This window comes from Macaca mulatta, chromosome 2 (assembly GCF_049350105.2).
Source record: "Macaca mulatta isolate MMU2019108-1 chromosome 2, T2T-MMU8v2.0, whole genome shotgun sequence".
Classification (NCBI taxonomy): Eukaryota; Metazoa; Chordata; class Mammalia; order Primates; family Cercopithecidae; genus Macaca; species Macaca mulatta.
In genome coordinates, this window is record NC_133407.1 from 108,894,360 (window position 1) to 108,921,781 (window position 27,422).

The window sequence follows — 27,422 nt, forward strand, 5'->3', positions numbered from 1 at the left end:
TACAAGGAGGAGTGAGTGTTTTTGCTTGATTATCTTGTTCTTTCTTAGGGTAAGCTAAGTGGTCTTGAACAAGATGAGGGAAGGGAGCCCTTTATTTGCACATGATCTGAGCAGAGCAGTGGGCCAGTAAAGCCTCCAGGCTGCTAGACTGACCAGCTGGCTGACACCAGCATGACTCTGGAGAAATTGCTCCTAGAGGATAAAGCTTTTGCAAACAAGAGCTCATCAGTACATACTAACAGTATGGGTAATGGAACAACTGGACAGAAAACTCTGACCCCTGGGAGTGGGGTGGTGGGGAATAATCTCAGCCATTTATTGACTGTCTTATTGAGGTCAGAAACTGGACTCAGCAGGTTCACTTATATTATTATCTTATTTAATTCCCACAAAAACTCTAGAGGGAAGGAATTATTCTCTCATAAAAGAAGGAACCCAGGCTCTGAGGTTCAATAATTAGCTCGGTTTTCACGGCTAATAAGTAGGAGAGCTGGGATCCAAGCCCACATCTTCTGGCCTCCACATTTGCCTCCCCGCCATGTCTACCAGTCCCCTCACCTAATTGTCCGTGTTGCTTGATGTGCATGGACAGGTGAGATGGCTCCCAAAACCCCTGGCATTTTGAGCAGAGTATAGCTGGGGCTTCCCTCCTGGAAAGCCAGTAAACCTGGAAATCACAGAGGTGGTGTCCTTTCTACAGGGGCAGTGGTGGGTGAGAGGCCAAGAGCATGTGGTTAGTTCCAGAGAACTGGGGGGAAAGGTTGTCCAGCAAGTGGAAGATGTAGACTCGTGGGCGGGTATCAGGGTTATTTCTATGGGGCAATAAGAGAACACAGTTTGTGCCCAGGGAGAGTGGTGCTCCATGGCAAATGCTACCACAATAGGAGCCAGCTGTCTGCCTAAGAAAATTGATCTCTAAGACCCTAAAACAATTAGTGAGCTGGGAAACAGCACAGGCATATTTCATCCCAGCCTAAATGCACACCTTCAGGGGATTGGCTTTGAAAAGCAGGGTACATCCAGTCAATGGAAGGCGAGGCAACCAGCAACAGATGGTTTTTTAAAAACATGTAGCCTGGAAATTTTCTCATGAATCAAGGAAGATACATGCACAATGCAATCCTGACCTTTTTTTTTTTTTTCAATGCTTACAAAGAAAATTGAAAGCAGGAAATTTGCTTGCATATCATAGGCTGAGACTCCTACAAGTTATTTTTTCCTTCTGTCTACTTTTTTGCATTTTCTCATTTTTATTGGCCATGAAGTTATTTCAGTAATACTTCATGAGGCAAAACATCAAAATGTACAATTTTGTGAAGCTGTAAATGAGCTAAGAACTTGTTTCCCTTGATTTTTCTTTTCTTCTCCCAGGCAGGATATCTAGCTGCCTCTGAGGATGTATTCTAGGTAGGAAAACATGCTCCTTTCCTTGTATGAAGTGGAATCCAAAGAACAAAAAGCAGCCCCCATGAAGTTCCTGCTCACGCAGTTGCTTAGTCTGGGTAGGTGTGGGGAGCTCACTTTCTTGTATCTCAGCCTTAGGCTCTTGCAACCTTAGCACAGAAGAACAGAAGGGCAACGTTCCCCTAATGGAACTCTCTTGCTTACTTGCTGACAGATTCAAGGTTGTGGATAGGAGGCATTATCACCTCCTTTTGCAGATAACGAAACTTGAGACCATAACAGTAAGTGATGATGTATCTTGACCCCCAATCTGTGCTCATTCAACTTAGAGCACCCCCTCCCCGTACTACCACCAGGCAAAGTGTAGCGCAGGAGGTAAACTCTCTTTCTTTTTTGTTTTTTTTTTTGAGACAGAGTCTCACTTCATCACCCAGGCTGGAGTGCAGTGGTGCGATCTCAGCTCACTACAACCTCTGCCTCAGGGGTTCAAGTGATTCTCATGCCTTAGCCACCTGAGTAGTTGGGATTACAGGCACGGACCACCACACCCAGCTAATTTAGGAGGTAAACTTTCTTAACTGGCGGGCCCAGCTGGACTGCATAAGTCAAGGAAAGACAGAGGGGTAGACGAAAAGAGTTTTCCCTCCTCTTTCTTCCTGTGAGAAGAGCAAGCAGAAAACAGCAGTCTCGTGGGCTGGGTCCCTGCCTGACAGAGGTGGGTGGCTAAAGGCTCTCATCCAAGCTGATGAGCTTGGAGAAAGGAATCTGGGGTGACCAACAACCAGCAAGTAGGGAAATCCCCCGAGGGTGGGTGGGTAGTTGGTGACAGTGCTGGTAGGGAGGGGAGAGCCTGGAGCAGCCACGGAAAGGCCAGTCCTGTACGCAGAGGCCTCAGATCCAAGGGTGGGCCCAGTGACCTCACTCCAGGCCTCCATTGCCCTCCCTCGGCCTGTCCACGTGAGGGGCTGGAGGCAGCTGTGCAGCGATAATGAGGCCCTGGAGGGGAGGTGGTGATCAGGACTGCTGGAATCCAGTGCCGGATGACTCATCTCCCTGTGCCTTAAGTCCTAAACTTGAATTTCAGTTCTTATTCAGCCTGTGGAAGAGCACATCTAAGACAGACACCCTGTATACAGGAGCCATGGGCTGCAATCCCCCGACATTACAATAGTATCTATCATTTCTGAGGACTCATTATGGGCCAGGTCCTGTTCTAAGTGCTTTACCACATAAGGAGCCTTGTCCAAGACTACACACAAGAAGGTGGCAGAGCCGTGATCCCACTCTGCTCCACCTCGCTGGTTCCCAAAGACCTTTGTGCAAAGCCAGCCCTCGAACCTCCTGAATTTTCCCAGATGGTCCTTATTTATAGCTTTCTCCCCAGTTGTTCCCCAAATGCCCTAGAGCCTGCCGAAACCACACTTCCTCATGTGTGTCTGGGAAGGTTGGCTCACTGTGGGCACACACCTGGTTGAATGCATACCTGAAGTTCTGAGGCACCCAGTTCAGCATGTGGGGTCGGCTCTCTCTCAGCCTGGGACTGACCGCCCCCAGGGAGCCATCACCCCTGGCAGACAGAGCCTCCTTTGGACACCATCCCTGGGACCTAGAAGCCGGGAAGCCATCTTTGCTCAACTCCACCTACTGTGAGGAAAATTCCATGGCAGATGGGAGAGGGGAGACCTGTTCTAGACCTCCCCGGTGATAAGCACTCCTTGGCACCACAGCAGCCCCATCTGTGTCTTCCACAGATCATCCTTTCCACAAACAATAGAAAAGCCCCATCTGGGATTAATTAAGGAGGGCTCAGCCCTGGTCCAGTCCAAGGGAGGCCTCACCCACCACATCTGCGCTGCATACTCATGGCTGCCCTCAGAACTCAGAGGAGAACTAGATCTTAGGGGAGGGGTTCCCCTTCCTCAGGCACTGCCGCGGGGGTGTAGAAAGGAATCATGTGTCCTTTACACGGTGAGATCCATAGAGGGAGCAGGCACCCAAAGATTATGCCATTCATTGGGTCCAGTTTGTCAGTCATCAGGGCCAGAGTGGGCCAGAGGGGCTTTGTCAGGTGAACTCAGACTCATTGTCTGTGCACAAGAGGGCAGCTGCTGCACACAGATAGGCTGCGAGCTGCGACGAGGGAACCTAAAGCAAGTGTCGCCGGATATCCCCATTATTAGTTATCAACTAACTCTTAGTTGTCAGTTAACATCATAGTTTCCAGGAAATACTTTAGTTTTCTATTAATATTTTAACTACTAGCATCAGAGGCATCAGCAAATATCTAAGTCATCAGTAAACATCTCAGATGTCAGTTTCCCTCTGAGTGAATGTAGTAGACCTCTTAGTCATCATTTACTTCATTATTACTGGTGATACCTTAATTATGCACTAATAATTAGTGGCTGCTAATATCTCGCCTACCAATCATCTTCAGCAATCAACATGTTTTAATTATCAGCTGATAATTGTCAGCTGATAATTCATGTAGCCATAACAAGTAAACCCCCAAATGTCAGTGGTCTGATCCAGCAAACTTTATGTCTCATTCCCATGAGTCTAATCCTCTGGAGAAGGGAACAGGGGAGGGGGTTCTGTTCCTTTCAGTTCCAGCTTGACGGAGGGTTCGTGCAGACTCTACCGTCTTCAGCTGTTGGCTTTCATGGTTGCCCTGGACATCAAATCTAGCCCACAGATAAGGGGGAGGGAGGTGGAGTGTCACAGGGGCTTTGGCCAGGTCTGGAAGCACTGTACGTCACTTCTGCCCACTTCCTCTTGGCTAGAATTCAGCCATGTGCCTTACTTAGCCAATTGCTAGAGGCTGGGTAGCCACTTCCTAGCAGCAACTCTGTAGGAGGGAAGGGGAGCCTGATCTTGGAGGGCAGCTGGCCGCCTCTGCCACAGGGACAAATTTTGTTTTCAAATTGTTGCTGGTCAGTGTACACCTAAGTTACCTTCTAAGTATCTCAGGTATCTGCTGACACCTTGTTTTGCAGCTACTCCTGAGTCACAGCTGTTTGCCTTCTATATCTGTGACAGTTGCTGTGGGTCTAAAATAGTGGAGCAATCAGACTCTTGTTACCTGCCAAACTGGGATGTTGCCTGCCAAACTGGGATGGCGCCTGCCCCTTGCTCTAGACTTTGCATGGAGATGTGTGAAGTCACGGACATGCTTTGTGCCATTTTATAAAATACCAGGTTTACTCCGAGGGTTTGTTTATTGGTCCCCATTTCTTCCCACCCTCCTTCTGTGAGGCTCACACATTGGTTTGTGAGACAGTTTGGAGTATTTTGGTTTAGGGGGTGTTGGGACATTTTGAAAGGTAGAGAAAGTCAGGCTTCCTAGATGCCCTTCAGGAAACCTGGGAAATTCTCCAGATTCCTGCTCCTAAAAGGTCATGGCTGCTCATTCAGGGTGGAAATGTGACACTTCCCCAGATGCCTCACTGTGCTCTGGTCCAGGAGACTCACACCTCACCCCAACACACACACACACCCCACCCCACCCCCCCCACACCCACTACATACACCACACACCACCTACACCACACCAGACACATGCACACGTATACACCACATACCACACATTCATACACACCACAAAACTCAGGGCCTGCTTTGGGGGAAGGTAATTTATTTTTGCCTGACAGAAGAACGTGCCTTACATCATGTGGCTGTGGAGGTGGGGAGGGCAATTTAGTCTTGAGAGTTCATCAGAGTCACAGCTGTTAGGGAAGTGCCCGGGCCTGGGGCCAAGGTGGACGGTGAAACAGGAAGGCTGCCCCCATTTCCACATGTGCTCACATGGGGCTCCCCCACCTGAGGCCTCCAACTACAGGTGCGCCGCTGCCCCGACTGCACCCACCTTTGGTGGGAGTCTTTTGTATGATTAATAAAAAGCATAGTAATAATAATCATATGTAATGGCCGTGGTGTATTGTCACTTTTTCTTTTTTCTTTTTTTTAAGACAGGGTCTCACTGTCACCCAGGCTGGAGTGCAGTGTCATGACACTGCAGCCTCAACCTCCCAGGCTCAAGCAATCCTCCTGCCTCAGCCTCCCTAAGAGCTGGGACCATAGGCATGCACAAGCACACCCCGATAATTTTTTGAATTTTTGTACAGACAGGGATGTACTCCCTTTGTGCCACAGATTGAACTTGACAGATGGCCCACAGGGTTAGAGGGGGCTTTCAGGAACCTGTCTGGGCTCTATTGTTTATGAACCACAAGATCTTGGCAGGTTCCTTAACTTCTCTGTGCCTCTGTTTCCTCATCTGTGAAATGGAGAGAATGGCTCCAACCTCTGCCTTGTTGTGAGGGTGCACTGAAGCACTGTGTGTGTAACAGATTCAGGACAGCGCAGGGCACACAGTGAGGGCGCTACTCTTCGGTCAGCCAGCGCTCTTAGGAGGTCGTGCTTCGTCCCATCGAACCCTCACCAGCCACGTGTGAGGAGCGTGAGGAGCGCTCCACTTCACAGATGAGGAAACAGATTTGGCAATATCAGGTAACCTGCCTGAGGCCACCTGGCCTCGCCTCTGCGCAGGCAGAAGCCCCACCCTGGCCTGGGAGAGCCTGGGAACCAGTGCCGCATCCTGATGGGGATGGGGACAGGGAAGAGGCAGCCTCCCGCCCTCCAATGCCCTGAGGAACAGCCTCCAGAGGAAGAGGAGTTGCCGGTCTCCCTGGCCTGCCAGGAAAAGGTGAGTCCTGAGGCAGTCCTGTGGGGAGCACTGGCTACCCAGGGAGGGAGGGAGGAGGAGGTCAGAGGCCTGGTCTTGATTCTCATGGGCTTCCCTTCCTGCCGCTCTTCCTTTTCCTGTGGCCACTCAAGACTGCGGGTTCCGGCCTGGGCAACATAGTCAGACCCCATCTCTACAAAAATTTAAAAATTAGCCAGGTGTGGTGGTGCACACTCGTGTCCCCACGTACTCGGGAAGCTGAGGTGAGAGGATCACTTGATCCCAGGATATGGAGGCTGCAGTGAGCTAAGATCCTGCCACTGCACTCCAGCCTGGGTGACAGAGCAAGACCCTATCTCAATGAAAATTGTAAAGACTACTGGGTGACCACAGGTGGGGCGGGTGTTCCCTGGCTGCAGTGGAGATGAGGCCCAATCGAGGTCCATGCTGGGAGCTGCAAGAGGTAGTGACAAACGAGGGCCTCCCAGAGGGTAGTTGAGGCTCAAGACTGGCTTTGGGGGTCAGGAAGAGACAATGGTAGTGGGATGGAGGGGTCTTGCATCTCGTTTTTTTCTAGGTGCCGATCTCTCTCTGAAACCCAAGGGTCAGTTCAAGAGACAGGAATTGTGACTGTCTGTTGCTCCCCCAGGGTGTGTGTGTGCCTGTGCCCACCCTCCCAGGCCTGAGCAGTGGCTCAAGGGCAGAGTCCAGGGGAGAACAAAGAACACCAGGTCACCTAGAGGGTTGTGCTCACCTGCACCTGCTGCCACAACCCCACAAGCTACCACAAGCCTCACTGCTCTGTGGTATGCTAAGCAAATTATATCTGGAGTTAAGTAAGACACAGTCCCCATGAGTTCTGTCCATTCCCCCACCTCCGTGGCCTCCTCACTGCTTCTTGGATAGGCAGGGCACACTCTTGCCTCAAGACCTCACACCTGCTGTCCCTCTACCCAGAGAGCTCCTCCCCACGTGGCTCGCTCTCTCATCCTTCTGTTGTCTGCTTCCCGTGAGGTCTTCCCTGACCATCCTACATAAAATACCACCCCACCCCAGCACTCCCTACCCCCTAGCAAATAACAGTGTATTTTGCTTAATTTACTGTGTCTTGTTTTATCATTTGTCTTCCCTTCCAGAATATCAGCATCATGAGGGCGGGGACTTTTGCAGCTTTATTTACAGCAGTTTTATCATCTATTGTATCTCCAGACCTAGACTGCCATTCAGACACACCATAGGTGCTCAGTAAGTATTTGAATGAATGAATGAACCCCTGTGCACCTGGATAGTATATTATGGGAGTCAGACAACTCAGTGCAGCCCCTAGATACTCACAGTGGGATCCCAGGACCGGCACCATGGGCATCACCTTGGGTGCTTGTTAGAAATGCTTATTCTTAGACCCCACCCCAGACTTGTTGAATCAGAAGCTGCGCTTTACCAAGATCCTTGGATGATTCCCAAATGCACACTACAGTCTGAGAAGAGCTACACTCATGCTGGAAAGTGGTCCCTGTAGGGCCTTCCCTAGAATGCCCAGCTCCAGTACAGCTCACAAAACCCTCATGAACAATGTGGCCCCTGTCCATCTCATGAACCTGTTCTCCAGGTCCTGGACTACCATACATTCTCCACTCCAGACACAGGAGGCACAAGCAGGTGTCAGAAACTAGCGCTCCATCTCCCCTCTGGGCCTTCCCAGGGGTTGGTCTCTCCCAGAACACCCTTCCCCGCTCTCCCTGGCTAGCTCCTTGCGTGCCTTGAACAATCACTGAAAGGGTTTAGGTTACAGAGAGGCAAGGTCAGAACCTTTTTAAAAAAAAACAAAACAAAACAGAGTCTCGCTCTTCTCACCCAGGCTGGAGTGCAATGGCACGATCTCGGCTCATTGCAACCTCCTCCTCCCAGGTTCAAGCGATTCTCCTGCCTCAGCCTCCCAAGTAGCTGGGATTACAGGCGCCTGCCACCACCCCCGGCTAAGTTTTTGTATTTTCAGTAGAGACGGGGTTTCACCATGTTGGCCAGGCTCCAGGCTGGTTTCGAACTCCTGACCTCAGGTAGTCCACCCACCTCAGCCTTCCAAAATGTTGGGATTACAGGCGTGAGCCACTGCGCCCGGCCACTCAGAACCATTTTTAGAAAAAACTTTCTGGTTGTAGTGAACACAGTGAATCAGGGGCAAGAGACTGAACAGGAGGCTTCAGCCACTGCCCGGAGCAAGGTGGTGAGGAGCTCACTTGGGGCCAGCCCCCGAGCATACAGGGAATGTCTGGCGCTCTGGGTGAGGGCAGAGCTATGGAATAAGAGAGATGGGGCAGGTGGGGCAGTGTTGCCAGTGGACAGGCCCTGGAAGCATGCTGGAAAGGGAAAGACCAGGCCTGGAACATCAGCACATTACTAGGGTAGAGGGTGCTGCCTTGTGGGGAGAGCCAGGAGGGCAGGCTCATTTAGAGGTCCAGAGCCTACAGCTGAGGGGGCCTGGCTGTGAAGGGGTCACCCTGTGCCCTTGAGCCACCATACCTGAACCTGCTTTTATCCTCCGGAGGAAATTGAGTTAAACTCCTAAGATACTTAATACCTTGAGTTAATCTCCTAAGATAGGATATCAGGATAGGGTGAACTGAAAACATGTCCATTCCAAGGAGGCATGTCCCTGGGGCCAGCCTTTGGGGTCTGATGGCTGAAGTGAGTCAGCAGAGTGTGTTTCACCCTGCGTGGCCCATGGAGAGGCCTCTGGGGGACAAGTGCCCATTTGCTTCCCTGATGGCTACCTCTCTGCCCATGTACAGAAGGTGGCAAGAAGGCAGGAGAAGAAAGGCCCCAGCTCTATATCTCTTTGTTGTAACCATCACAAGGACATGGGACTCAGGCTGCAGAGGCCTTCAGAGGTCTTCTAGCCCAGGGATGCTCAGCTGCCTCCCCAGTCCCTCCTTCAGGGAACCTGCTCACCTCATGAGAAACAAACCACCATTTTTGGAGGAGTTTGAATACAGTTTCTCAGCGTCTTGTTGCAATCGCTATGCACAGGGAGGTTTAAGACTCTACAGCTGGCTTCTCAAATGTGGGGAGCATTTTGTCGCCATGGAGCCTGCAGAACCAACCTGCCCTCCCCACGGCTGGATGACCTGTCTCACCAGTGCACAGTTCTCCAGTTTGGCATCTCTGAAGTCAAGATGTGTTCTTAAAGGGAAAAATTGTGATGTCATTGCTGCAAATCCTGCACAATGGCCACTGGTAACTTGGAAGAAAATCCCAGAGACAAGAGTGGAGCAGCTTGTTAGGAAATGCCACATCCTCAGTGCTCGTGACGATGGGAAGGATCAGAGCATAGAAGACGTGGACGTCACAACTCTTGTACAACAGTGATTCAGAAGAGTTCTGAATGGGAACAAATTTCAGCCATGCCGTAACCAACTTATTTTACTTGTATTTTCCTTTTTTTATATGTATCATAGTGATATATGGTAAAATTTATCTAAATAATGGCCGGGCACAGTGGCCCATGCCTGTAATCCCAGCACTTTGGGAGGCAGAAATGGGCAAATCACTTGAGGTCAGGAGTTTGAGACCAGCCTGGCCAACATGGCGAAATCCCGTCTCTACTGAAAATACAAACATTAGCCGGGCATGGTGGTACATGCCTGTAATCCCAGCTACTTGGGAGGAGGCTGAAGCACGAGAATCGCTGGAACCTGGGAGGCAGAGGTTGCAGTGAGTGGAGATTGTGCCACTGCACTCCAGCCTGGGTGACAGGGTGACATTTTGTCTAAAAATAATAATAATCTAAATTAAAAAATAATAATCTAAATAAGTCTGAAAGATATAGTTCAATAAGTATAGAATTAAAAATCTAAGTAATAAGAGAACACTGTGCCATAGTTTAACGTCAGCATTTTTTGTTTGTGTGTGCATGTGTGTGTGGTGCATGCACATTAAAATCAATGAGATCTTTGATTTAATGAAATATGGATAATTGTCCATTGAAGTCTACTTAATACCTTGAGTTGAACTCCTAAGATAGCATTGTACTGAAATCATCTTGGTGTCTGTTTTCCCTCCTAGGCTACTTCCTTGAGGGCTGAGCAGCACCTTGATGGTGGAGAGTCTCCCAAATCTAACACAATGTACAGTAAGTAGGTGAGCGTAGTAATGTGCTCTCTGTCACCTAGTGGGTTTGGGTAGTGGTGTGTTCCTATATACCAGCCATAAAGGTGCCTGCATTTTTTCTGGGAGGGTGGGCAGAGTTTAGAATCCCTAAACCACTTCATCAGCAAGGCCCCTGGTGTGGTTGTAGAGATTGTACACTGCACAAAGGCACCCAGACAAGGGGCCCAGTGGGGCTGAAATTGGTGCCCAAGCCACGTGCCCGTGGACTGCCCAGTACAGGCAGCTTTTCTCATTTTTACAAATATGCAATGGAGGTGATCAGTGGATTTGTTCCTCAGCCGCTAAGTGGAATTCTCCCTGCGTGCCTCTGACCTTAGGAGTCCTAAGCAGCTGGTCAGGATGGGCTAAAAGTCTGACCTTCGGATTGGCCCAGATGAATGTTGTTGGGGCGGAGGAAGTGGTTACAGACTTTTGGGTGAAGCTGGCGGTGCAGGAAAAACTTTAATTCTGATTCTGACCTTACGCCGGCTCTGTGACCTCAAGTTACTGAAACACAAATGGGATTTTGATTTCTTTAATTCCAAAGTTGACTCGGGGGTGCCAGCTGGTGGGTAGGGTGGGAGTTCTGAGAGGAAACAGTGCTGAAAATAGTTTGGGGACATTCTGTAAGTTGAAAACTGCTGAGCAGCCCTAAATGATGCCTGGAGATTTCTCCTCATGGGGAACAAAAGGGTAACAATTGGAGGGTTTCCTGCTTGGCCCTTCAGTTAAGACTTTGGCTCTGGTCTCTCCGGCTGCCACAGAATCACTGATTGTTGAGGATCAGCCGTGGGGCATCGTCTGAACACAGTAGCCCATTGCAAATATAGTTCGCGTGTGTTTTCAAGTCTTGGTGGCCAAGAGCTGGGCTGACCCCAGGAGTGAAGAAGCTGGATGGGGAGGCAAAGACAGCTGCGAGGAGGGAGTGAGGGAGCTGCTGGAGGAAGCACTGTGGGTCTATTTTAAGACTGGAAAATTGGAAAGCTCAGGAAGTACAATGTGTTTCAGTAACGGGGCCCAGCAATCCCTGGCCTTCGCTGGGATTATTTCCCCTGAGGTGAGAGTACAAAAGGACTGAACATTTCTATTTACCAAAATGCTGAGGCCAGAGCCCATGGGAGCCGGGAAGGGGAGAAGGGTGGGGAGGACAACCAAGTGTTTAAACCAGATAGAACCCACGGGTGTGTTGGTGGTTCTGGACCTTGGCTGTGGATCAGAATGGGCCTCTCTGGGCCAGAACTGAAAACCACTGGGCAGTGGAATAATGGAGAGATTGGCAGACGATGGCCTGTGGGCCAAAGCTGGCCTAGCATCTGTTTTTGTAAATGAAGTTGTATTGGAACACTGCCATGCTCAATTGTTTATATATCATCTGTGTCTGCTTTTGAACAGAGTTGAGTAGTTGCGACAGAGACTTTATGTCCTACAAAGTCTAAAATATTTATTATCTACCCCTGTACAGAGAAAATCTGTCAGTGACACAAGGGTCACTGGGCTTGGGGGTCTAAAAACTTGGGTTCAGTTCTAGTGTACCTATATCCCTATCTGGTGACCTAGGGCAAAGCTTTAGCTTCTCCAGTTTCTTTCTCTGTAAATCAAGTAGCAATGCCCATCTTACCGAGGTGTGAATATTGGATAGATAATATATTTATTGTACTCCTCTAAGGTATTTTTAGTTATTATTTTAGATATTACAACATACAACCTTATAATAATCTTCCTTGAGTTAATATTATACCACTTTACAAACAAGGTGAAAAATTGAACCATTCTTGCAACAGTTTCCCTTCCTTGTCCTTTGAGGTATGGTCATATACTTTTTCTACATATTTTATAAATCCCATATAAATGCATATTATTTTTGCTTCAGACAGTTAAGTCTTCAAAGAAATTTTTAAAAGAAAAAATACTTTTATATTTACCCCAATAGTTACCATTTCTGGAGTTTTTTCTCCTTCTTGTAGTTCTGGGCTTCAATCTGAGATAAATTCCCGTTAGCTTAAAGCATTTTCTTTAGTGTTTCTTATAGTGGTTCTGCTGGCAGTAAGTTCTCATAGCTGTGGTTTGAGAAACCTTTCTTTCCCTATTCCATACTGGATATAGCCTTCTTGCATGGTACTTTTTTTTTTTTCCAACATTTTAGATGTCATTCCATTGACTCCTGGATTTCATTGTTTCAGATGAAAATTAACCATCATTCTTTTTGTTGTTTGTATTAAAGATAATGTTTTCTTTCTTTTGGCTACTTAGAAGATTTTCTCTTTTAACTCTAAAGATTTTATCTATAGTTTGACTAGGATATGCCTAGTTGTAGTTTTTTTCTTTGTATTTATCCTGCTTGGGGTTTTTAAGATTTAGGAATTTGTGGGTTGGTATCTTTCATCAGTTTTGGAAAATTGTCAGCCATTAAATCTTCAATTATTTCTCCCCCAATTTCACCTCTCTTCTCTTTCTGGTATATCACTTAAATTTACATTTGATCATTTGATATTGTCTCACAGTCCTCTGACAGTCTACTCTGTAGTTTTTTTTAATTTTAAAAAGAAATACAGTTGTGAGAAATTATTAATAGAGATCCTTTGAACCCTTTACCTAGTTTCCCCCAGTGATAACATCTTGCAGAACTACAGTATATCACAACCAGGATACTGTCTTTGATAAAATCCATCAATCTTATTCAGATGTTCTTAGTTCTACTTGTATTGATTGTGTGTGTGTGTGCACGTGCACACATGCATTTAGTCTTTGCAATTCAATCACAGATGTATGTTCATGTATGCACCATCACAGTCCAGATTCAGAACAATTTCATCGCTACAACGTTTCCTCAAGTTACCTTTTTATAGCCACCCCCATCTTCCTACTACACCCCTACTTAATCACTAACGTCTCTGGCAACCACTAATCTGTTCTTCATCTCTATAATTTGGATATTCAAGGATGTTACATAATTGGTATTATATAGTATGTGGCCTTTTAGATTGCCTTTTTATACTCAGCAGAATTCCCTTGAGATTCATCCAAGTTGTTGCATTATTAATAGTTCATTTTTTTAATCATTGAGTTGAATTCTATGGTATGAATATATCATTGGTTTTTTTTGTTTTTTTGTTTTTTTTTTTTTTTGAGACGGAGTCTCGCTCTGTCACCCAGGCTGGAGTACAGTGGCCGGATCTCAGCTCACTGCAAGCTCTGTCTCCCAGGTTTATGCCATTCTCCTGCCTCAGCCTCCCGAGTAGCTGGGACTACAGGCGCCCGCCACCTCGCCCGGCTAGTTTTTTTGTATTTTTAGTAGAGACGGGGTTTCACCGTGTTAGCCAGGATGGTCTCGATCTCCTGACCTCGTGATCCGCCCGTCTCGGCCTCCCAAAGTGCTGGGATTACAGGCTTGAGCCACCGCGCCCGGCCTGAATATGTCATTGTTTAACCATTCACCCATCAAAGGACATCTTGGTTATTTCCAGTTTTGGCTATTGTCTGTAAAGCTGCTATGAACATTCACGTACAGGTGTTTGTGTAAATATAACTTCTCATTTCTCTGGGTAAATGTCTGCTGTGGTTTGAATATCTCTTCTAAAACTCTTACTGAAAATTAATCCCCAATGGCAGTATTGAGAAGTGGGACCTTTAAGAGGTGATTGGCAGGCCGGGCGCAGGGGCTCACACCTGTAATCCCAGCACTTTGGGAGGCCGAGGCTGGTGGATCACCTGAAGTCAGGAATTCAAGACCAGCCTGGCCAAAATGGCGAAACCCCATCTCTACTAAAAATACAAAAATACAAAAATTAGCCGGGCATGTTGGCACATGCCTGTAATCTCAGCTACTCAGGAGGCTGAGGCAGGAGAATTGCATGAACCCAGGAAGCAGAAGTTGCAGTGAGCTTAGATCGCACCACTGCACTCAAGCCTGGGCGACAGGCTTTTTTTGGAGACTCCATCTCAAAAAAAAAAAAAAAAAAAAAAAAAGGTGATTGAATTACACTATTAATTGATTAGTGGATTGATGAGTTATCATGGGAAGGGAATTGGTGACCTTATAAAAAGAAGAAAAGAGACAAGATGGCAAGTTAGCCATGCTAAGCCCCTCACCATGTGATGCCCTGCGCCCCCCTCAGGACACCAGAGTTCCCACCAGCAAGAAGGCTCTCACCAGATGCAGCCTCTTGACCTTGGACTTCTCAGGCTACATAACTGTAAAAAATAAATTCCCTTTCCTAATACATTACCCAGTGTCAAGTGTTCTGTTACAAGCAATAGAAAATGGATTAAAACACTGCCCAAGAATGCAATTCCTAGATCACAGGATAATTGTATATTTACTGGCATGTGTTTTGGGTTCTCTAATTCTTTCTTCTTCTGTGTGGACTCTATCATTAAATTAAGGTTTTATTTCTCTGTCAAATACTTCATATTTTCCTATATTTGCCTATCTTTTTACATAAATTCTTTAACATATTTAAATAGTTATCTTAAACGTTTGTTTGCTAATCCTAGCATCTGGGTTATCTGTGGGTCTGCTTCTGTTGATCATTTCTTTTTGTCTGATGAAGGATCACATTGTCTTTCACATGTCTTATCATTTTTTCAGTGTATGCCAGAGATAGATATAAAAGCACAGGAGAGAGTGAGGTGTATAATATTCCCCCCGGAAAGAACTATTATCTTTCAGGAAGCTAGAGAGAGGGGCCCACCTGCTCAAGAGCTGCATTTTGTGAACACTGAGATGCAGCCTTGGTAATTTCGGTTCACTTAGTTTCAACTCTTGAGTGTGGTATCAGGCCGCCCCCTCCAGCAGAGGTGGTCTCTAAACAGGTGCTAAGCAGATTTGGCAACACTGAATGGCATCCCCAAGAAGTCTGCTGGGTTTCTGCAGGACACTCTTCTTTACCAAGCCAACCACCATTATCTTACGAGGCTTCCTGGAGGGAACCTCCAGATTATGTGAGGGGTCTCCTTCTTCATGCTTTTGCCACATTGCTTTGGGATGGTTTGGATTATCTCCTGCTCCCTCCATCCCCCCACACCATGTATGCTTCTTGATAACAGGGACTGTGCCTCATCCATCTATGTTTCCCATTGATGCATAGTGGTTATGAGTTGGGTCAAAAGCGAACACAATAAATGTTTGTTGAATGAACAAATCTCTGGAGGAAGAATATGTTAACAGAGTGGTGGCGGGTCACCATAGCACTTAGAACAGGGTTTTGCACTGGGCCTGTAGTTGATCCCAGAGTGGAGAAGGCCCTACTAGTATGTCCAGCCCATCTGATGGTTGTGGCTTTTTCATAAGCAGTTATGAAAAGGAGACAGCAAAGTGATTGAAGGCATGGGAACCAACATTAACCTTTCTCTTCAAGTTTTGAGGATGGTTGTTATGGGGGGAGAAGCATATTTGGAGCAATTTATGCATATCTGGATGGAACTATGGAGCTCCCTTGAGGATGAAAAGAAGCTGTAGACATTGGCTTCCCATCATAGAGGCCTGGATAAAGGTGGAGGTGACCCAGAGACAGCCTTCCTCACTGGCCAGTGGCACACTGACACCTACCCAGTGTCACTTTGTAAATTTGTTTCCAACATAAAATCTGTATGCATGCCAGAGTCATCAGCTATATGTGATGAAAATGAGGGTGGATGGGCAACCCATTCTGCAGGAAAAAAAGATAGTCCTCATGTCTGAATAATGGATCCTGGGGAGTGGTTTTGACTTCTCCTGGCATGGGAGACAGAAGCAGACACAGCAAGATGATGCCCATGTGAAATGGTGAGATATTGGCTTCTATGTGGGGGCAAATGATGAGGACTAAGGGGACAGATGGAAATCTCTGGCTTCAGAGGATGATGAGAGTCAGTCAACTGAAAATTAGGAGGTAGGGCGGTCCCAGCAGAGGGGGTGGCATATATGCAAATGCTAAGTGGCAGGAAAGTTCTAAGTGTCTTTGAGGAAGTGAAAGGCAAATGTGACCTGGGCACAGCAAATGAAGGCAGGGGACCATGAAGAGAAGGACTGGAGCCAGCTTCACCACATTAAGGATTCTGGATTTATTCAAAGGTGATGCTCCATTTGCAGGTTCAAAATACTGACTGCAATGAACATGGGTTGAATAAACAATGAGAGAGTGAATGAATGACTATTATCAAGTAAAGAGATGAGAGGCACACAAGCATAAAAATGGAGACCCAAGTAATTCCATTTACTGAAGAAGGAACAGTGAGGCCTTATTCAAGGGCAGAGGTGCTGAGAATTTCTCTCCTGGACTGCACCATGGAAATTCAGATGTTTCTAGCTGTAGGGGAAGCCTTCACTTTCCCAGGTGTGGGTCTGTTCCTTAATATAGTGTAAAGGTAGAGGAAAAACTTCCTCTCCTCACCGAACTGACAAAAGGCAGATTAACAGAAGAGAAGGGTGTGCAAAATCTGTTAACGCTTGTACGAACATGGGAGCTGTGCACAAAGTATAAGACTTGAAGAGAGGCCAGGTGGTTGAGGGTTTAATACTCTCTTCATAGGGAGAGACGTATGGACACAGGAGGCAGACATTATTTTGTAAAGGATTGTTTAGATGACCATTACACCACCTTCTTCTGCTCCACACCCCTCCTTCCTCTCTCCTTCTCTATTCAAAACACCCAGAATCCCTGGTGAAGGCCAACAAGTGTCACATCCCCTGACAAACAGGAGGAGGAACTGTTGACCACACCCCAGTGCCCTTTACTTTTTCAGTGTGAAGTCACATGTAGTCTGCACTTGACCGTGGGAATCATTGGCTCATGGAGACACCAGTAATGGGGACACTCAGTTACTTGAGTGGACATGGATTAAGTAAGACAGCCCCAAACATAAGCTGGGCCTCTGTGTCAGTATCCTCCAGCAGGCCACACAAAGGTATGGGGCACAATGCACACTTCTCAGGAGAGGACAAGGTGTCCCAAATCATGGACAACCATCGGGATGAAACTATGCATAACGCCGCCCTTGCCCTCCAGGCAGCAGACACGGGGGCTTTTTGCTGCTGTCTCCCATAAATTACTGGAAGCTTCAGGTATGTTCGTTCAAGTTCTCTGAGAAGTAGATACCAAGATGGGATAAGACATGCAAGAGATGTATTGGAGAAAATGCCTGTGCAGGAGAACAGAGAGCAAGATGGGGGCATTGGGAGAACCATCAGATTTTGATGCAGTCTGACCCCTGTGAAGGAGAGAAGTAAAGGAGGTCTTAGACAGCTATTTAGGGGAATCCCTGGGTCAGAGTCACCTGTCAGTGGAGCCCCACATCTCTCAGGAATAGGCCTGCCCGAGTATCCCTGCCTTGCTCAGCCATAGGCTGGTAGCAGCCTGTGGGAGGCATGGCCTTGGCACAGATGGGGTGGCAGGTCCTAAGCACAGTGTCTGGGGTCTCTGGCAATCACACTCCCACAGTGGAAGGTTGGAGGGCCTGCCAGTCCTCTCCACAGCCTGCCACCAGCTCGGCCCCTAGCCAGTCCCAGCAAAGTCAGTTCCAAAGGCGGTGGGACTGTGGGAGCGAAACAGCCATCCCCACACAAGCCTCCCTGCACACCTCGAGGGAAGGTCACCCAGGACAGCCAGTCCACAGCAGAGGGAGCATCCGTGAGGCACTTTCACGTCAATAGAGGAAATCAAACCATGAAATCATTTCCAACACAAAAGCCCATTTATTTTAACAAGAGGAAATATTAGTGGCTCCAAACAGCCCTCAGACATGATGGGTGCCCTGTGGACGTCTGTGATGCCGTGTGGTCCGTTCACAGTTCCTGGAAGGCACAGAGCGTATCTTTTCCATGTTTTGGGTTTTGTTTTTTTTTTAATGGACTTAGAGGGTTGTGAGCATTTTGCAAAAGAATCAAACACCATGCCAGTTGCCAGTCTGTGCCAGCACCTTTGACTCCCAGTCTGGCCCTGCTCCGTGGCAGGATTTAGATTTAAAATCCATTTTTCTAAGAAGACAGGATGGTGAACATGTAAGTCTGATATTCAGTCTCCAGGCCTGGTGACTTGCTCTTCTGAGACCCCAAAGCCCAGGAGAGACGCTGCACTCGGTTCTCTCCATGTTCCGTCTGAACATCACCTGCTTCAGTTCCCCAGTAGACTGGTTGTGCCGATTGACCTGCTATATCACACAGCTGTGGCCTCGGGGCTATGTTTTTATCTCCTAAGTGGTTAAGGTTTAAAGATGGGGAGCAGAGTGGGCGGGAAAGGGCGGGAGGACGTCAGCAGATGTGAAATCAGGCAGACAAAAATAAACAGGGTACTCTTCCTTCCTGTCTGTAGGGCTCACCATCTCTGAGAGGTGGGTCACTTCTCCTCCCTGGGAGCAGCTGGGGAACTGCTTCACAGCCACATCCTCAGTTCACAGTTTCTCTAGCAGCTTCTAGGGTTTTCCCGAGCCTGCCCTCAAGCTGCGACCATGTGGATTAATGAAAATGTCACAGGGGCTTTTTCTTTTTGAGGCTGCCTTATACATGTAGCTCAAATGTTCCCAAGTCCTCTGGCCTTCTGGAGTCACCCATTTTTTTTAACTTTTATTTTAGATTTAGGGGTACATGTGAAGGTTTGTTACATAGGTAAACATGTGTCACAAGGGTCTGTTGTACAGATTGTTTCATCATCCAGCTATTAAGCCCAGTACCCAATATTTTTTCTGCTCCTCTCCCTCCTTTCACCCTCCACCCTCAAGTAGGCCCCAGTGTCTGTTGTTCTCCTCTTTGTGTCCGTAAGTTCTTTTTTTTTTTTTTTTTTTTTTTGAGACAGAGTCTTGCTCTGTCACCCAGGCTGGAGTGCAGTGGTGAGATCTCGGCTCACTGCAAGCCCCACCTCCCGGATTCACGCCATTCTCCTGCCTCAGCCTCCTGAGTAGCTGGGACTACAGGCGCGTGCCATATACCTGGCTAATTTTTTTGTATTTTTAGTAGGGACGGGGTTTCACCATGTTAGCCAGGATGGTCTCGATCTCCTGATCTCGTGATCTGCCCGCCTCGGCCTCCCAAAGTGCTGGGATTACAGGCGTGAGCCACTGCGCCCGGCCTTCATCACCCAGCTATTAAGCCCAATACCCAATAGTTAATTTTGCTGCTCCTCTCCCTCCTCCCACCCTTCATCCTCAAGTAGACCCAGTGTCTGTCATTCCTTTATTTGCGTCTATAAGAGCTTATCATTTAGCTCCCATGTATAAGTGAGAACATGCAGTATTTGGTTTTGTGTTCCTACATTAGTTTGCTGAGGATAATAGCCGCCGGCTCCAATCTACTTATTTTATTACTCAAATAAAATAGATCCAACCACTAATCTCATGAAACTAGGAGAAGTTGTGCCCTCTCACCACTGAAACTAGCCCATTCAAGGTCACCAATGACCTTCATGTTGCAAAGCCAATGATACTTTCAACCCTCATCTTAATTCTACAGACACATTCTTCTTTCTCTTCTCCTGCCTCCTGGCCGTGCTGTCTCAGCCTCATTTTCTGGCTCTTTCCTCTCTTTGAACTCCTGGGGGCTTGGTCCTGGACCCTCTATTCTTCTCATTCTTCTCTATACCCTCTGCCCAGATGAGCTTACTCAGGCCCACGGCATCAAACACCAATGGCACCAAATTTCACATCCACTGATGAAAATGCCTTTGTAAAAATGACATTGAGAAAAATCTGGCATAGGAAAATTATGAAAGTGAAAGAAATCTGACCTGACTCTATCTTGCTTCAAACCTTCACACTACCCTTGTTCATGCCTGGGCATAGGCCAAACTAACTTTGGGAGGAATTTAGTTTATAGTTTAACTCTGTTATTATTTTTTAGAGAAAAGGTCTTGCTCTGTTACCCAGGCTGGGGTGCAGTGGCACAATCATATAGTTCACTGCAGCCCTGAACTCCAGGGCTCAAGTGATCCTCCCACCTCAGCCTGCCAAGTAGCTGGAACTACAGGCATACACCACCACTTCTGGCTAATTTTTTCTTTCTTTCTTTCTTTTGAGACAGAGTCTCACTCTGTCTCCCAGGCTGGAGTATAGTGGTGTAATCTTGCCTCATTGCAACCTCCGCCTCCTGGGTTCAAGCAATTCTCCTGCCTTAGCCTCCCAAGTAGCTGTGATTACAGGCATGCACAACCACGCCTGGCTAATTTTTGTATTTTTAGTAGAGATGGGGTTTTGCCATGTTGGCCAGGCTGATCTCAAACTCCTGACCTCAGGTAATCCACTCGCCTCGGCCTCCCAAAGTCCTGGGGTTATAGGTGTGAGCCACTGTGCCCGGCCTTTTTTTTTTTTTTTTTTTTTTTTTTTTGAGACAGAGTCTCGCTCTGCCACCCAGGCTGGAGTGCAGTGGTGCAATCTCAGCTCACTGCAACCTCTGTGTCCCGGGTTCAAGCGATTCTCATGCCTCAGCCTCCCAAGTAGCTAGGATTAGAGGTGCATGCCACCACGCCTGGCTAATTTTGTATTTTTAGTAGAGACGGGGTTTCACCATGTTGGCTAGAGTAGTCTTGAACTCCTGACCTCAAGTGATCCGCCCACCTCAGCCTGCCAAAGTGCTGGGATTACAGGTGTGAGCCACCATGCCTGGCTCACTCCTGGGTAATTTTTTTTTTTTTTTTTAATTTTGTAGAGACAAGATCTCATTATGCTGCTCAGGCTGGTCTCAAACCCCTGGCTTCAAGTGATCCTTCTGCCTCAACCTCCCAAAGTGTCAAGATATACAGGTGTGAGCCACCGTAGCTGGTGTATAGTTTAACTTTGAAACAAAAATGTTAACAGCCCTCCCCGAAGCAAACTCCCTCCTTGCTTGGGGACCAGACTACCTTTGTAAAAGTAACAAATTGGAGGCCAGGTGAGGTGGCTCACGCCTCTAATCCCAGCACTTTGGGAGGCCGAGGTGGGTGGATCACGAGGTCAGGAGATCAAGACCATCCCGGCTGACACAGTGAAACCCAGTCTCTACTAAAAATACAAAAAATTAGCTGGGCGTGGTGACAGGTGCCTGTAATCCCGCTACTCAGGAGGCTGAGGCAGGAGAATTGCTTGAACCCAGAGGCAGAGGTTGCAGTGAGCTGAGATCATGCCATTGCACTCCAGCCTGGGTGATAGAGCGAGACTCCATCTCAAAAACAAACAAATAAACAAACAAAACAAATTGGCCACATTAAGGGAGGAGACCACCCCTCATATTGTCTTATGCCCAATTTCTGCCTCCAAAGAAAGAAGTAAAAACTAAAAGGCAGAAATGAAATCCACAAGCAGACAGCCCGGCACCACATCTTAGGCCTGGTAGTTAAAGATTGACCCCTGACCTAATCGGTTATGTTATCTACAGATTACAGACATTGTATGGAAAAGCACTGTGAAAATCCCTGTCCTGTTCTGTTCCATCCTAATTACTGGTTTATGCAGCCACCCGTCGTGTACCCCCTGCCTGCTCAATCAATCACAACCCTCTCACACAGACCCCCTTAGAGTTGTAAGCCCTTAAGAGAGACAGGAATTGCTCATTCGGGGAGCTCGTTTGTTGTAGACGTGAGTCTTGCCAAAGCTCCCGGCCGATTAAAGCCCTTCCTTCTTTTTTTTTTTTTTTTGAGACGGAGTCTCGCTCTGTCGCCGGGCTGGAGTGCAGTGGCCGGACCTCAGCTCACTGCAAGCTCCGCCTCCCGGGTTCCCGCCATTCTCCTGCCTCAGCCTCCCGAGTAGCTGGGACCACAGGCGCCCGCCACCTCGCCCGGCTAGTTTTTTGTATTTTTAGTAGAGACGGGGTTTCACCGTATTAGCCAGGATGGTCTCGATCTCCTGACCTCGTGATCCGCCCGTCTCGGCCTCCCAAAGTGCTGGGATTACAGGCTTGAGCCACCGCGCCCGGCCTGCCCTTCCTTCTTTAACTCCGTGTCTGAGGGGTTTTGTCTGTGGCTGGTCTTGCTACAACATGATTAGAAAGTATGGCCCAGGAGTCATGCAGCCAGAGGCCACAAGATCACTAACCTCCCCAATTGCTCCTGTAGATAATATTACTCTTATAAAACCTAAGATTGATATTTGAGGTATTTTTCAGATCCCATGTTCTGATGGACCAGCTGACACCACCCAGACAGGTAATCTGGCTCAACTAGTTCTGCAATCCCACTCAGGAATAGAAGACAGCAAGAAGAGCCCATTTCAACCCACTATGATTTCATCCTGACCCAACCAATCAGCATTTCTCATTCCACAGCCCCCTGCCCACCAAACTATCTTTAAAAAGCCCTAGCCTCTGAATTTTCAGGGAGGCTGATTTGAGTAATAATACAACTCTGGCTTCCCATTTAGCCAGCTCTATGTGTATTAAACTCTTTATCTATTGCAATCTCTGTCTTGATTAATCAGTCCTACCTGGGCAGCAGGCAAGAAGAACATTTGGGGAGGTTACACTGACCTTCAGACCACTCAGTGGGCTTCTTCACTTCTCCACTTTTTATTTTCTCTCCAACATGTTTCTCCCCAAATCTGTCCCATTTCAGTAAATGGCCATCTCTCACTCAACTCTCCCAGATGCTCAAACCAGAAATTTAGGAATTCTCTCCTTTTCTATATCATTTCCTGTATCTCTACCCACAATCTTAGTCTGCTCCACCACCCAGAGCTCTCTTGAGTTCGTGAGTCCCTCCACGGCTTTCTGGTTCCAGTGTCACCTCCCTGACATCAGCCCCTATCACCTCACCTGTGCTACAGCTGCCTTTCTGAACACCTCGGGTGTGGTATAATAGCAAATATGTATTTCACCTTTGCCCCAGATTTCTGGCACACAGCTCCCAGAGCTCCAAAACCCTCTGGAATTTCCTGTGATCGTGTTAGAGTAGATAGTTAGCCAGATATGAGCAGGACAGGAGAGGGCTCCCTGGCAACAGGAATGTCAGGCAATCATCGGGTGATGGTCAGGACGTCGTTAAACTCTCTCTCTGAAATAATAATTGGTCACAGCTGGCACCAGGGAAAGGCTGGCTCCCGGTAGATAGAAAACATCTGCAGCTGGTGATCAGCCGCTTCCCAATAAGATCTCAGGAATTGGGCAAGGAGGCTCAAGCATGTGCACTAAGAGGCAAAATGGCAGAGTTTAACTGGTATATGACCTTCCTCTATGCACACTCGACTGGTAAGGGAAAAATGAGCATGTACACAACTTCAGTAAACACATTGCGCATGTGGCCCCTCCCAAGTGCCGGCAGGCCGCTGCACATTGGGGTAGCCCACCCCAAGGGAAGAGTTGGGGGAGAAGTAATGCAACCCTGGAAGCACGCCAACCTATAAGACCCCAAGTCAAAGGTCAAACCACATATTTGACTCTCTCAAGTTGCCTGCTTGGCCCTCTTCCAAGTGTACTGTACTTCCTTTCGCTCCTACTCTAAAACTTTTTAATAAACTTTCACTCTTACTCTAAAACTTGCCTCAGTCTCTCACTCTGCCTTATGCCCCTCCATCAAATTCTTTCTTCTGAGGAGGCAAGAATTGAGGTTGCTGCTGATCTCTATGGATTCCCAGCTGCTAATAATAGGACTGTGTTTTGTTATTTATAACAAGCCCCTTTTAACCGTACTTGAGTTTATGCTAATGAGATGACTCCTGCAAGGAAGCGGGTGCCTAGATAGCTTCAGATTGGGGGCTGGTGCCAGAAAGACAGGAGTGATTAAAGCGTTGGAACTGTCACCCCAGCCCCTGACCTTCATGGAAGAGGTTCTGAATATTGAGTTCAATGACCAATGGTCAAGAATTTGATCAATCATGCCTGCAATAATGAAACCTCCATAAAAAGCCCTAAAGATTGGGATTCACAGAGCTTCTAGGTTGGTGACCATGTCCATATGCTGGAAGGGCAGTGCGCCTGGAGAGGGCATGGAAGCTCTGTGCTGCCCACCCCCACACCTTGTGATATGGTTTGGCTGTGTCCCCACCCAAATCTCATCTTGAATTGTAGTTCCTGTAATTCCCACATGTTGTGGGAGGGACCTGGTGGGAGATAAGGGGCAGCTTCCCCCATACTGTTCTCATGGTAGTGAATAAGTCTCAGAAGATCTGATGGTTTTATAAAGGGAAACCCCTTTTGCTTGGCTCTCATTCTGTCTTGTCTGCCACCATGTAAGACGTGCCTTTCACTTTCACGCGTGATTGTGAGGCCTCCACAGCCATGTGGAACTGTGAATTCATTAAATCTCTTCTTCTTTATAAATTACCCAGTCTTGAGTATGTCTTTATCAGCAGCATGAAAACAGACTAATACACCTTGCCCTGTGCATTTCTTCCATCTGGCTATTCCTGGTTGGATCCTTTATAATAAACTGGTCAATGCAAGTAAAGTGTTTGCCTCCGTTCTGTGAGTCATTCTAGCCAAGTATTGAACCTGAGGAGGGGGTCATGGGAACGCTCAAATTGGTAGCCAAGTTGGACAGAGGTACAGGTAGACCGGGACCTGGGACTTTTTGGCTGAGTCGGAAGTGGGGCAATCTTGTGGGACTGAGCCCTTAGCCCGGCATCTGTGCTAACTCCAGATAGTGTCAGAAGTGAATTGAATTGTTTGGAGAGTGAGAACTAAAAAGAAAACCCTAAACCACCCCACCTAACTGAATGGACCTTCTCTTGGCCAAGGGGACTCCAGGGAAACCTTAAAAACTGAGTTCTCAGCCACGACAGGACAGGAGGTCAAACTCACCTCAGTATACTCCCTCCCTTTCACACTTTAGACACAACTGACCAGCATTAATGTGAAAACAGAGGTCCTAAGACTAACAGAACAGACTCTTTGTGGCAATAAGATACCAAATTACAAACAAGACCTAAGGGTGCTCCAGGCAAGGGTGAGATCACACACCCTACACTTAAAGAATAAACTATGTTCCAACTGCCACAAAGTTTTCCTTTTTTTCTAGCCCTTAAACAAGCACTGGCCTTGAGATAAGCAATACTGAAACAATTGCAGTTCATCCCACAGACTCTGGCTGGCTGATTCCCCATTCTACAAGCCATACTACAGCCTTGATAGGACAGGAGACTGATTTCTATACATTTTTCCTGATAAGAGACCACTGACCATGGACTAGTTCTGACCGGGTTTGACAGAGGCTGCACACTGTGGTGACTTCATGTCTCTTCCTCACCTTCTGACATACAGGGCTTAATTGTAATGCATTTAAATGTGAAGTCTCCACCCCAAAGTGAACCTAGGTTATATGTTACAGGCATGTTTGTTCAACACGCATGCATCAGAACCCCCTGCGTGCATATTCATAGCCCCTCCTATAACCTTTTGAATGTGTGTACTTGGCCAACCATTTGGCATAAACCCCTGTTCCAACCCATTCTCCTTCAAAGTGCCCGCCTTTTGGGATCTACTGGTGGCTTTGCTTCCTAGCCGGGGAATGGCCAGCCTGCAGGCTGTAACCCTCTGTCAGAAATAAAGTCTCCTCTCCAAATGTATAGATTTCGTGATTTTTCAGTTGACAACACAGATGGTGTCAGAGAATTTGAGAATTGCTTGGTGTGGAGAAACCACAAATTTGGTGTCAGAAAAAAGACATCATGGCCAGGTGCAGTGGCTCATGCCTGTAATCCCAACCCTTTGGGAGGCTGAGGCTGGCAGATTGCTTGAGGCCAGGAGTTCGAGACCAGCTTGGCCAACATAGAAAAACACCATCTCTACTAAAAATATAAAACATTAGCCAGGTGTGGCAGCACATGCCTGTAATCTCAGCTACTTGGGAGGCTGAGGCATGAGAATCACTTGAGCCTGGGAGGTGGAGGTTGCAGTGAGCCGAGATCGCAGCACTGCACTCCAACCTGGGTGACAGAGTGAGACTCTGTCTCCAAAAAACAAGCAAAAAGGTATAACACCCATCTTCTCCCATTGGCAGCCAACCCTGTCCCTAAGTCCATTCTTAACACGGCAGCTGTGGTCGTCTTTTCAGAGCTTAGTGCAGGTTATGTCACACTTTCTTACCAATCCCCACGAGCAAACCCAGTAATGGGCTGTGAGACCCCAACTCCCCCAGCCCCTACCCAGCTCAGCATCCCCCAAACCAGTGCCCTTCCCACTCCAGCCACTCAGACCCTGCTTGCCCACATTCCTCTGCAGGAGTGCCCCTCCCCACCTGAGACGATGGTATTTCTCAACCTTCAAATCTCCTTCAAATGATACCCCCTTAACAGGCTCCCTGAAAATTCTCGTGACTATTTTTGCAGACCTGTTAGCTCCCCCTTTTCTCAGTCTCCTCCTTCTAGACCACAAGAGTGTGTCTGTGGTGGGGGAAGGCTGCTTATAACCAAGAATGTGATTGTTTTCCTAGGCTGAAGTGCATCTGCTCATGGGCCGCCCTATTAGCAACATAAAGAATTGGCTGAGCAGTTAAAGGACACTTGTTCTCTGGCATTGATACAATTCTCTGATCAAGTTCTAGAACATGTGCTTCTCTCCCTCAAAAACATGTGCTTCTCTCCCTCAAAACGATTTCTGTGAGCTGAGAGGGGCAATGGAAGATCCTGTTCTCCCCCTTCTAGAGAAAATTTTGGGAGTCATGGCATTCCCCCTCCCTGGCTGTGGCGAATACTTAAGTGTTTGGAATACCTGCTTTAATATAGGGCAACCCACACCCTGGCAATGGTGCTGAGCTGGGAGTCATCGCCTGGCTCAAGCTGGGCCAGAGTTTCTCCCCAGAAATTTGGATTTGGGACAGAAAAAGGAGAGTCAATCATCCTTTGAGAGCCCAGACTCTAACAGGGGATAGGAGTTCAAGATGGTCACCACAGCCAGGGAAGCCAGCAGCACATCTGTGATGAGCAGAGGAGAAAGTGGCGGGGATTGGGGGACACTCCAACTGAGCACCTTCCTTCACACACCTGTGCCAGCTGCTCTTCTGGCCTGTGCACCGTGACATGTGCCCATAACTTGTCAACAGCTTCCATTTTCCTTAAGCTAGGTTGACAGGGGCTCCTGTCATTTGCAAGCAAAAGAATAATAAATAATATAGAAGGGAAGTGTTTAAAGACTCAGCCTATTGATAGTCAAATAGTGGGAGCTAACTTTTTTTTTTTTTTTTTTTTTTTTTTTTTTTGAGACAGAGTCTCGCTCTGTTCCCCAGGCTGGAGTGCAGTGACACAATCTCGGCTCACTGCAACCTCTGCCTCCCGGGTTCAAGTGAGTTTTGTGGCTCAGCCTCCCAAGCAGCTGGGACTA

The 27,422-nt window shown here is 47.5% G+C and overlaps 1 protein-coding gene across 1 annotated transcript in view; it reads left to right on the top strand.

Moving 5' to 3' along the window:
* Positions 1 to 5,047: 5,047 nt before the first annotated feature.
* LIMD1 (LIM domain containing 1) overlaps positions 5,048 to 27,422 on the top strand; it is a 130,502-nt gene continuing 108,127 nt past the window's right edge. The window contains exons 1-3 of the mRNA XM_028844037.2: positions 5,048 to 6,109; positions 7,225 to 7,333; positions 10,151 to 10,225. The gene's annotated coding sequence lies outside the window, so the exon portion shown is untranslated. The remainder of the gene's footprint in view (positions 6,110 to 7,224; positions 7,334 to 10,150; positions 10,226 to 27,422) is intronic.